The sequence below is a fragment of the Chamaea fasciata genome, unplaced genomic scaffold, assembly GCF_029207755.1.
Source record: "Chamaea fasciata isolate MVZ Bird 193981 ecotype frontalis unplaced genomic scaffold, bChaFas1.0.hap1 SCAF_11, whole genome shotgun sequence".
NCBI lineage: Eukaryota > Metazoa > Chordata > Aves > Passeriformes > Sylviidae > Chamaea > Chamaea fasciata.
In genome coordinates, this window is record NW_027094096.1 from 9,091,120 (window position 1) to 9,103,817 (window position 12,698).

The window sequence follows — 12,698 nt, forward strand, 5'->3', positions numbered from 1 at the left end:
CAGCTCCTGTGCAGCTGTGTGCACTCAGCCTCTGACCCTGTGTACAGGGCTGTGGTGGGGTGGGTTAAACCACTCAGGCTCACTCTTCAGAAAACTCACACCATTTCACACTGCTAAAGCAGAGGTTACAGAAAGCTCTGAGGGTTCCCAGGGGCACTTCAGGCATCTTTTCAGGAAAGAAATATGCTGTCCAGAGTGATTTTACAACATGATTCCCATCTATCCTGGCTGAAGAGCTGACCCTTTATTTCATATTTCCAAGAAAACATCATATTATATTATTTGGTCTATATAGCTTATAAAATGTATTTTGGAGGAATGAGGTAACTGGTGACCACAATAAGTTTTTCTTGAACAAATTCTCATCCTGCACACATTTGCTGAGCAAAGAATGGAAGCAGCAAGCATGGGAGGAGGAGCCCATAGACAGCACCTTCAATATCTTTATCAAATACTGTAAAGTGTGTTTTGACAACTCTGATAAACACGAGAAATGAAATACAAACATCACAAATATATGTTGGCACAGAACATGAAATAACATACATGTAATAACCTTAGAAATTTTTGCTTCACGTACTCTAGTCTTCAAATGATTTTTCTCTGCTTTACCTGACTCCCGCATGAGCACTGCACGTTTCATGTCTGGGGCTTTTTTTAATTCCTCCCCCACTCTCCTTTAGAGGTCAGTCTCAAGTAATAGCTTCTGCATTTTAGCTGTCAGCAATATTTCCTCTTCTTTTCTCATGCTGCTCAGGTCAATCATCTTTTCCCACTGAGGTTGGAAAACCTGCCTGCTCCTTTGCTTTCTAATTATAATCTCCAATTCATCTTCCTACACTTTCATTCAAGTCTTGAACCATGTTTGTCTTTTTTCTTCTCTCTCTGCACTAGAATATGCTTTTCCCCTTCTCTCAGGATTTTTTGCAGTTAACCAGGGTGAAGCACAACTAGTAACCAGCATTTAGTTCAATTCAGTAGATCTCTGTCCCTTCCTAAGGGTCACCATGCAGTTTAAGCACACACCACTGCACATTTATTGTGTGGAAGGAGCTGCTACAAATTTCAGCCTTTAGCAGAGAACCGTGTGTGTTGCGCCTTTCAAACCTCACTCCCTTGTTTTTAGCCTCCTACAGCAACCACAAGCCCCACTTCCAAGACCCACTCATCCCCCATGCTGAGTGGTGACATTCCTGTCAGGAATGCTGCCTGCTTCCACCTAGGAGCTGACAAAAAAAAACAGAGCAAGAAGCTGCCAGAGGAAGGACATGATGGTGCACACAGCAGGGCTATCTCGGGTCCTGCAAGGCCAGGAAACATCCTACCTTTTGATCCCTGACAGTAGTATAAGCAGTCCTGCAAGTGGGCTTGAAAAGAAAGAAGATCCACAAAACTTCAATACACTGCAGCCATCAGATTTAATAGTCTGAATTTTTAATAACTTCATCACTATAGATATGTATTAAAGCTTTCCTGGGTATATACATTTCCATCTTATGAAGCAAAATTAGCCTTGGGAATTGCCAATAGACAAATAATTCCTTTTAATCCTTGTCTTTCCAAGTTCTCATTAGATTTTATAAGTAGCACAACCAAAACATCAGTGTTATTTAAGAGAATTTAATCTCTGAGTAGTTCTGAAAGACATGTTACATTTAATTGACTTTGTGTGTCACATTCAGAGCTTTCCAATGATATCAGCAGGCTGGGCAGAGAACATTTACTGGAAAGACCCTGTCAGAAATGGTACCACCACCCACCCTCTGGTCTCTGGTCTGGCTCTCTGGTCAGGATGGATGCCAGCTTTCCTCAGACTGTCACAAAGTGCTTCAAAACTCTTCAGCAGTCACTTTTCCAGCAGCTGGGTCAGTTCAGACAGTGTGTGAGGGAGCTGTATGATTCCTTGAAAGCTCAGTGGGAAGGAAGGTGGTTCTTGGGATCATGGATCCAGCTGAGGCACCCTTCAGGACACACCACAGACACTTCCATCTCTTCCCTTTATGAACCCCCAGCAGCCACCCAGGGCACCCTCCCCAGAGCACTGGTGAGGAGCAGCCTCTCTGCCCCGTGGTGCTGCTCCTCTCCTGGCAGCCTGAAAAGCCTGGTCCCACCAGCCTGGCAGGAAAGTGCCAGCACTCACCTGAGAGGACAGTCCAGGAACACCAGGTCTATCCAGAGCCCTCTTCCTGGAGCCAGCTGTACCAAGCCAGAATCCACTTTTCAGTCTGTTAGGGCCATTTTTCCCCTTCCTGACAATTAAAGTGAATATTAAGACTTTTATTAGACCTTTGGAGCCAACAAGTCCAGCGATCTCAGTGTTATGACAAATACAAGATGCATTAGTGTGTCTACACAGGTTGAAAGCAGAGGTCTCGTAACTATCAAGAATCAGGAAACATGGCCATAAGGGTTTCCTTAACCCTTTTTATTAAAGTCCACATTCTTTCCATGCTGCATTTTTCCAGTAAAGCAAGCAGAATACTGCCACAAAATGTGGCCGTAAAACAGAAAGTAGTGAAAACAAATGACATCTCTTGTGTGTTCCTTTTCTGGGCTATGGTTTTGCACAAAGTCAAGTTCCCATTAACACTCAAAAGGATTTGCAGTACCACCAGCTCACAAGAGAGAGGAGAAAGCAGAATTCATTCTATCAATACTACTCACAAAATATTGAGTAACTAGACCCACAACTAACAGGGAGTAGAAACTTGCAACAAGAGCAATATTCCTTGGGTAAGCCTGAGACAAAAATAAAAGCTAAGGGTACCAAAAATCAGAAACTCTAGAGTAAGTAATGGAACACACATTTAAGTGAAAACTGGTGCACTGTATGGGGACAGTGAAATAAAACATCACACAAAGATAATGATCCTTGTCTCAGACAAACCAGCAGAATCACAGAATGGTTTGTGTTGGAATGGACCTTAAAGATCACCCAGTTCCAAACCCTGTGCCACAGGCAGAGACACCTTTCGCTAGACCAGGTTGCTCAGAGCTCCATCCAGCCTGGCCTGCATGAACATCCCTGATTATTTCACTGGGGATATGTTTCCACAAAAATTCTGTGTCACACGTGCTACAAAGGAAAATACATGGAAATCTAAAGAGTCCATTTTTGTCTGCCATCCTTAAATAGTATCTCAATTAATCAAAAACTTGTGGCACCTCCCTCATCACAAAACAGAAAAATAAGTATCAAAATACATGACAAACTGGTCATCACAAATCACAGAAAAGAATCAAGGAACAAGTTCCAAGGCAATGTCCAGAAGATCTGCTCACACAGAAAAGGAAACGGAGAAAACCACATCAAGTCTCTGCTGAGTTATTCTAGTAGGTTAATTCTGAGCGATAATAGAGCTTCAAAATTAGACTGTGCAGACAGGTGTAATCATTATAAAGACTGATAGACTGTAAAGCACCAGTGTTCAAACCTTAATTTAAATCTCTGGTAGGATTCATATTAAGAGACATATTAGCTGGTTTCTGTTAGACTGCTGTGAGCTTTCCATTATATAAAGTAGTCTGTAAAATATTTTCCAGTAGACTGTTTGCTGTCCTAATTATACAGTGAGATATATAATCTGTATAATTTGTAGTTCATTGTCTCCTTGGCAATTTTCCAGAAGTAAAATAGTAAATCCATTGTATGTTTTCCAGTCAGTAAATAGCTCAAAAATGAAAGAAATTTATTTTTAAAGATCTAATTCTCCTCTTTTGATTGTTTTTCTTACACAGGAAATTTTTTAGTTTGATAGAGACCAAATAAGGATCAAAACTGACAGTTTTAAGAAGAGAAAGTTGACAGAGATTATCAAATACCAATTTGGGGGATTGTGTTTAAAACTGGAATTGTTTAGGTTCAAAGGACAGTGAATTCATTAAAGAAACTACTAATAAAAATCGTTGTGGCCTTTTATTTCCTCTTCAATATAAAAATTATTTGACATTTGCATTACAAACTCTGTCCTCCCTAAGGGAACAGTGATTTCTCTGTACACAGGGTATGCTCTCTGGAACACAGAAAGGTTACTGCGAGGCAATCAATCATTCCAACCACCCAGCAGCCTTATAAAGAGCCCAGCCAAACTGTTCACTCCAGGTTGCCTTGCAGCTGCTTTTCAATTTGTGCAGGGTATAAATACATATGCATAATCAATATTGTAATTTAATTCCCACCCTCTAATGCTACTGTAATTCCCGGCAGATTAATTCTTAAAGAACTGCACCTGGAAAAAGCACAAGATAACAACAGCTCAGTTCTTTTTAGGGCCATCAGGAAAATGCTCTCAATCACAACAGGCTGCTCGTGCCACAGTGATGACTGGCTAGTGGCTCCATTACAGCTGCCAGGTGCTAACAGTTAGTTTTATTCCACAAAAAATCCTAGGGCTGATCAGAACAGATTTTCAACAGTGATAGTATTAATAATAGTAGGGAAACTGGAAGCATCCCCCTGTCCCAAGCCATGTGACTCCCATCACCCTTGCTGCTGCTGCTGCAGCCCTGAGCCCAGGTAATGCTGACGGCTCTGAAGGAAGGAGAGGAAGGAAGATAGATTGATTCCAGGTGCTTCACACCGGATGAAAAGCTTGCAGAAGTGTCAGTTCCCCTGATTTTCAGGCAGTTTTTCAGTCAGTTCATGGTCCCAGCTCCACTTGACTTCAGCAGGGCTGTGTCAGGACATGCCTCTCCGAAATGTCAGGCTGCCTGCCAGGGTCAGGGTGTGCAGAAGGGAGCACAATTTGCTGTCACGCTATCCCTGCAAAGGCAGGACAGTCTGCTCCTGCCAGCAGTGGTTTTGTGAGCACAAATGTATACACAGAACTCACAAATAGAATTACTCGAGAACAAAAATATTTGTGATACTATTCTGGGGTGTCAGAGTAAAGAACAGTAAAAACAAGAAACATTTGTTCTTCATGAAGGCAGTTGTTTTTTGTTTAACAAAAACCTGTTTTTAAAATCCCAGGAGGAAAACTCCTCAAAGGCTTTTCAACCCTAGATCTCAAAGTACCTGATTAAAAGCAAAACCACCATTCCTTCTTTTACAGGCAAGTCAAGAGGTATAACAGACTTATCAAGGGTCAACGCAGAAATAGAGAAGAGCCAGAAAAAGGACCCATTTGCCAAATGTTGCAAAATGGTTTTCCAAACCATAGAACTCTCAGAATTAGAATGAACATACCTGTATACAAACACACATATATATATACACGCACAGAGAATACTGTTAGGCCTCTTTAAGACTATCATAATTCCATGCCTTATCTTTTAGAGTCTATTCATAAGTGATAACATTTAAGAGCCAGCCTCAGCAGGTGAAACACTTGTGCTGAACCTAGTAATTTCTGACAGTTTTAGTAACTGCATTCCGATTTCAAAGGGTGTGAACAATTGAAAAGAACTGGGGATTCTCCTCATGTTACATGAATTATTTACCATGGTCATGCCACAGATTCAGTGCTCCAAGAGAAACTCCAACCTCTTTACGTCACTGTCCTTAAATTGCTTTCCCAAAAAGAAAAAGAAAAAAAAAATCAACAGAAAGCCCACAAAAATGCTAGACTATTTATGTAAGTTTATTTGATTAAAAGTCCCATTAAAGCCAAAGGGGCCATTGTGAAAATGCTGAAAGTTTTCCAAAGGGGTGCACAGATCACTGGACTCAATGCAGCTCTGGGATGCACCTGCAGCTCTAAGCATTATTAGGGCAATAACGCCCCTAGTTACTAAAGATATGCAATATAATGGAGCAGGAGAAAGTATGCACTGCTTTCAATCTCCACAAACAGAATTTCCTCTCTGTCTCTCCCCCTCCTTCCTACACTGAGCTCACCTTCCTCATTCAACTCACTAGCAGCTTCCTCAGCTAAAGAAATCAGAGAACAGCACCCCCATGGGTAAGCTCCACTGGGATATTCAGAAAAGCAACTTATGAATCAGAAAAACCGGTGTCTGTACTCCCTGCTCCTTTTTGAACCACCACTCCCTCCCACACACATAGATATTTTCAATCCAGCATCACCAGAAGCATCATTTGAGGAAGTGCTTTTGAGCTGAGCCATGCAATACATGTAGACAATGGAAGTGGGGAAAATGACTGTCCAAAGAGGCAGCAGTAAAGCAGGCCTGCTTTATTTTATTCTCTGCGCTTAACAGAGAATTGCCCTGGAAGTGCCACAGTAAAGGTTACAGGTGGCTGGCTCCCAGCTTTGGTCCACGTTGAATGGGTTAGAACTGTCTGAGCTGGAAAACCCAGCCTCTCTCTTCTGTGTTCCAGGAGGTTCATTCTCATGAAGTGTCTCAAATGATTCATGATGCTCATGGGGTCATTACCAACAGACTTTCTCACTGGTCAAAAGCAAGACTGTACAAAACCCACAGAACACCTCACATGAGCAAACATGTTAAAAATCTTATTATTTGCCATAGTTTTTGTCAGTTGGCTGGAACAAAACCATCCCAAGGGTACCACCAGGAATGAAACCTTATGATAATAGGATTTACCAAATGAAAGGTTATCACCTTTTTTTTTTCACATTCATGTTTAGAAATTAATTCATAGAGATCAGCATTCTCCAAAAGAAAACTGTTCTGGAGCAAAGGATCTGTCCTCTGCCATCTGTATTTATTAGCAGGGAGACCATGTTTCTCCCAATAACATCAAGGCTCTCATTCACAGGCACTAACAAAAGAGCAGATTCTTCTAAAGGCATCCAAAAGAGCAGAGGAGCAGAGTGAGCCCACCTTCCATTACAGAGGAGGCAAATAAAACACATTTCTGTCTGTACCAACATCCTAGCTCTCATCTCACCTGTGGCAATTGCACCTCAGAATAGCTCAATTCCCCTCAGAGATGTTGCTATAACACGTGTCAATATAAATGGGATCAGAAACAGTGTGACACTGAACAGCAAAACAGACTGGTGCCAACAACCACTTGGATTTTTTTTTTTTAATTTACTTCTAGGAGTATCATTTTGCATCTTATATAATCATTAGCGGTTTACATATTCTCTATATTTTTAAACACTGTTATATAGCTTTAAATGAAATAAAAAACATATGAAAAGGAAAGATATCTAGACTGAAAATGCCTCTGGAATTACTTTGAAAAGTAATTTTTTAATCTTTTTTCTATCACAAAAAGATACTTTATTTTAAAGAGAGTGCATTCAGGTGATGAATCATGGCCTCAGCAGAGATTTTACAGTCTGTGATTGAGTCATAAAGGAGAACAAAGCTGAGAACTGAGCCAGGATAGCTGGCAGTTGAGAAGACAAGGACACAGGCAGCAGGCCGGGGGTGAAAACACACCAACACTGCACAAAGGATAAAAGAAAAATAATCAAGGCCAAATAGAGGCATTCAACTCTCACAGTCCAACTCCATGAGACTCAATATAAGCTTTTTTTTAATGTTTCGTTCTAATCTGATATTAACAAAGATTATGATTATGTCAGACATCAGGTTATGTCTTCTGATGTCTCTCCTGAAAAAGCCTAATGCTGTTCCAAAAGTAATGTTTTATGTTACATACCTCTCTATTTTTCAGGAAACACAGAAATTTTACTTTTTCCAAAGCTTCACACAGGTTTTGTATTGTCCCAGATTTCAACTTTCCCAGCACTGGAGCAAAGATCATGTCTAACTGACTTTTTTCCTGCTTGTTTAAGTGATGTTTTAAGAATTGGAGGTCTGACGCCTTCTTTGGGGGTAGGGTTGGGGGGGGGGGGGGGGTGTAAATTTTATATTTATGTCTCCTCAGCCCTAGGCCTTTGCATTGACCAATTTATTTTTCCACTTACTTCAAGCCATCAACCTATCTCTGCCATTAGCTTTGATTTATAATGCCTAAGAACATAATCCAATCATGAATCTTCTTTGGGAATGCTGTAGTGGCATGAAAAACTCCCATTTAGTACTCTTCCTAGGAAACATGAAGTTTCCAGGGCTATCAAAAACATGAGAGGCTCTTTTGTCTGACATTCCCATTCCAACCCTTGCAAATTATCTGTTCAGCAGAGAGCAAGCACGTCAGGCACCTACAGGTAGGAAGTAAAGGGATTTCCTGTCTGACAAAACTAAGATTTCAAAACACTCCCTTCCCACAACCAGATATAACAGAGTCCTGTTAAACTTTTTCCCCAACAGGAAAGAGAAAGACCAGTTAACCAAATTAACCAGAAGCTAGAATGAGGGAAATCCAGAGTTCAGACTCCCAGTCTGAACTGGGCAGAGCAGTCTCAGCTTCTACAAGAGCATCTCACTCGGGTCATTCAGAGGTTTCTGTGCAGCTTACCCCTCTCAAATTTCCAGTTTCAAATTAAGAAATCTTATTGCTTCCCATCTCTTACTGGGAGTAAATAATTCTAACAAATCCCAATTTTTTGCACCTAAACACTTCTTATTAAAACTCCACTTTTAGTTTGTTGTCAGCCCGTGCTTTTTGTCACATACTCCATAGGATTGTTTTGGGGTAGGATGTTCTATTTTAAAACAATGCAGAGAAAGGCTGGAAAGTGTTGCCTCACTAAACCTCAAAGCTTGCAAAATGAGGATTGCAAACAAAGAGAGCAGGATTTATTTATTCAGTCAATTTCACGATCTCACTGATGTTATTCCTTGCTTTTTCCTGTCTTTATCACTTGGCCACTTCTGCTGTAAATCGTCTACACAGAGTGGAGGAGGGCTGTAAAGTGATCTTAGGATTTATTACACTACTTTTGCAGGATAAAGTTCTGTGATGCAGAGTACAGAAGATTCCTATGGAAACCTGAGCACTCTGGTCATTTTGATCTTTTCAGCTAAAACTTTCTGAAGTCATGTAAGTGACATGGGAGCCTAACCCCTGAGCTTTCAGTGCAACTTGTGCCTCACTGTTAATGTTGTTTTTCAAAGGGAATTTAGAATAAAGATATAGTCAATGCTACATGGAAATATCAAATACAGTTCACTTAAATATTGCTAGAGGAGTTTTGCAATGTGGTTTTATAGCCAGGAGTCACCATTTCAGTCTGAACTATTTGGCAATTTTATATAGGAAGTGCCCTGTATTCCTGTGCAATATCATATCGTGTTCTCCAGAATACCAGTGAAGATTCATCTTGGACACTGCAGTGCAATGAAGAGCAAATTCATATCCAGTGATCTGCCACTTGTCATAAAAAGTCTTGCCAACAGTTCTCACAGGTCCCTTCTCCATTGTTTTGTCCAATCAATAAAAAGACTTATCACTGACTTTCACATGAAAATGGAGAGGAGTGAGCGCTTACTCGTCTTGTAAAGCACCGAGCTCTTCTGAGAAATGTTTGGCAGGTTCTGCTTCTTACAGTAACACTTTGCTTTAATGGCACTTTAATGCTGACTTGACAGTGGAAGTCCCATAGAAATGTTCAAGGCATCCACATTAATGCTAAATAAAAGTCATTATGATTTTAGAGCCATGCCAGGACAGAAATATCTAATCTGTCAGACTCCCTTGGAGCAGGGGTGGGAGATGCTTGCTAACCTTTGGAACAGGCTGCCAGCCTGCAGATGCAACAGTCTCCTACACAACACAGCACTTTCCTCATCAGGGTACCCAGCCCTCCTTAAGGCTTCTTCACATTCCCTCTTCAGACCAAAGCTGCTCTCAGGTCACTCCCTGGGGCGAAGGGGCAGCAGACAGGCAGGCAACAGGAACCTGAGAGACAAACAGCACTGCCTGTAACAGAGATGTTTGGCCAAGGATGAGCTCTGTGACTCCTTCAGGAGCTCGGAGCAGACAGAAGAGAACTTGCTGTTGCACACTGATAGTTTATCTTAAATGTGTAAGAGAGAAATGCAGCGGAAAAAATTGCTGAGATTCAGACTGAAATTCAAACTGAATGAGTGTAAATCATTCATGGTTTGAACCCCCTACTAAAACACAGAAACCCTGAGTCAGTTGCTGGATTTATTCCCTGCTCCTGCTTCCTCCTCACAGGGAGAGGGGAGTTTGTCCTTGAGATTCCCTTAATCTGGCTACTGATCCAGAGAGGGGACACGTGTCTTCCCCAGCTATGTACAGAAAGAGGTGTATCAACATACTGGTGTGCTCACTATAGCTGGAAAAAATACAAAGATCTCTTTTTCCGATGGTAAATGAAGCTATGAAGGCTAAGACCAGAGCCACTTACTGTGTGTATTTTACATGTACATGCATTTTTCTTTCCCTTCCCTCCACACACACCTGAACAAGAACAGAAAGAACCTGACATTAAGGTGTTTCTCCAGTTTTCTAATTTTTTCCACCAAAGTTAAATGCAGATTTTCAACAAGAAAAACTGTAAGCCAGGCAAAAGTAAGGCCATGCAGCTACTGAGGGGAGTCCCACCTTTGGAACAAAGAATAGGCTGGATCCTGAAGCAGGAAAGATAATTTTCCTTCCAAAACTTGTCCTTTAAATGCTAAATATTGCTGATTCTGGCACCCATATCTATATCAAATTACACTTTTAATCTTACTCATCTCCAACTCTTTATTTAAACTGCTTTGTCTTAAGCCAACCCTAAACAAGCCATCAGTTTTTGAGTAAGTCATATGTAAAAATCACCAGTAGAAAGCCAAAACACTCCAGCTGCTTGCAGCATATCAGCCTCATGTTTCAGCACGACTTCATGGACAGGGAGTAGCCTGGTGTGCAATTTCCCATCATTTGTCTGCCCCACAAAGTTTCTCCACTGAGGCTGCTGGACATGGAGAGTTCAAATAAACCTGAGAAATTAATCCTTACCTTTCTTCAAAGCAAATCTCTGTGTTGAGAGAGAAAATTATTCATAAAGAGTGGACACACATAGCCCTCACTGCAGCACTATTTCTGATCATTGGCTACTATGACACTGGTAGAAAAATACTGCCAATTATAAAAAATATTGAGCAGCTTAATTAAACGACCTTCATTTCAAATAATACAGACCAAAAGTAATTAATAGAAGTGATGCAGAAATCTCTGCAATAATATTTCATATTTACTGTTGGAGAAATAATCCTTTAAAAAGGTCAAATGGGCTCCAAAGGTGCAATTGAAAAGAATAAATTCTCATGCAAGTTCAAATTCAGTTATGGGCTGCAGAGCAGGTTCCTGGCAACGTCTGTATGGCGAGACAGCTTCCCTGTTTGCAGTGACTACAGAGACAGTTTCTCCATCTACAAAAGAGATAATGGTGTTGACCTTCTTTGTGCATTCCTTTGACATCCACTGATGAAAAAGATGCCATAATAAATACACTTTCTCCTTAGACTGTAATCCTGTGAAGTTTCTGTGCAACAAAGCAAGAGTTATACCATCTTTTTCTGCCCCAGCATACAGACGTGCCCTTGAGAAAAAGGCAAGAAAAACAGAGAAGAAAACATCCTGCTAGGAATGGAGATACTGTTTGTTAAACCACAACAAGCAGCTAGGAACCAAGCCATGGGGGTAGCTGCCACCACTACGGTGCTAACCATCTCCTTTTCCATGAGCAAGCCCGAAGTGAACAGCAGCTCATGATTCATAGCTCTCTCTATATAGTTAGAAAACACTGAATTTTAAAAATTCCAGAAGCTGGTTGTTGTCTTCTGCAACTATGGCAGACCTCAGCAGGTAACATGTGAGTTGTGCCTTTTATTGCACAGATAAAAGAGTAGAGGAAAGAATATCATTAGCCTTCATTTCATAGTCAAAAATCAGGGCAAATATTATTAGAAACATCTCCCCAGAGCAGAGCATGCAGCCCTGGGACATTTCCACTGCAGGTCAGGGCCTCAGATTTGCCTTCAGCAGCACAGGCCCAGAACTAGAAATTTCTTCATGAACACAGAAGGACACACTGTCAGGCCTTTTGTAACCTCTCTTTTTATATACCTTTTAAAATATATTTAGCTCTTTGCTAAAAGGCACAAAGTATTTTGCATCAGGGATTGCCCATTAAAGTCCTGACTGCTTTATGGATGTCACGATGGATTCAGTTTTTCTAAGCAGCCCACAGATAAGTTTTTAAAGACTATCAAACCTTTACTGTGATTCAAAAGTTGAGACACAAAGCAAGTTCAGAGCCTAAGAAATCAATCACAGGGCTCATTTAAAATACACATGAAAGAGTTTTGACTTATTTGCAAGCACATGCAGATATGTCAGGTCATCTTACTGACAGCACAATGTTCCTTTGCTTCACTACCTGGGTGAAAAGTTGAAGCACCCAGTGGAGGGACTAAAACACTGTTCTTTTACCCCAAGAACAGAAGCAGCACTGACAGCAGTGGGACACAGCTCCCACACAGCAATCACTTCAGCTAGGAAGTGTAGGGATAAGCAGGGAAATGAAGCCATGCTTCTCCCAAGCCACAGCATCCTCTTTGTGAAGGCACCAGGAGCACAGACTCACGGGCCACTTTTCATTATGCCCACCTAATGCAGCTGCAGTGTGTCACACATTTCCATTAGAAATGTAGGGCATTTGGGTACTGGCAGCCCAGCTAAATTTACCCACTGAAAGTTGCAGTATTTATTTTTTTAAAAATCCACTTTATTTTTGCTTATTTGTGTCTTATTCCAGTCTATAAGATTTCTTCTCTCAGTTTCAAATAGAGGGAGTGAAAGCTCCTAAGGAGAAAATTTATTTGCTAAGAACATGACCTCTACAGCTTTTCAGGACTTGAGAGAAAAAAGGAAAGAGCATAGGAAATGAAAAGGC

General features: G+C 41.0%; 1 long non-coding RNA gene across 1 annotated transcript in view; it reads right to left on the reverse strand.

Annotated features, from left to right (window-relative positions):
* Nucleotides 1-1,442: 1,442 nt before the first annotated feature.
* Nucleotides 1,443-12,698, reverse strand: part of LOC136295324 (uncharacterized) — a 29,792-nt gene continuing 18,536 nt past the window's right edge. The window contains exons 2-3 of the long non-coding RNA XR_010722640.1: nt 2,141-2,249; nt 1,443-1,961 (exon numbers count right to left, since the gene is read on the reverse strand). This is a non-coding gene — a long non-coding RNA (uncharacterized lncRNA). The remainder of the gene's footprint in view (nt 1,962-2,140; nt 2,250-12,698) is intronic.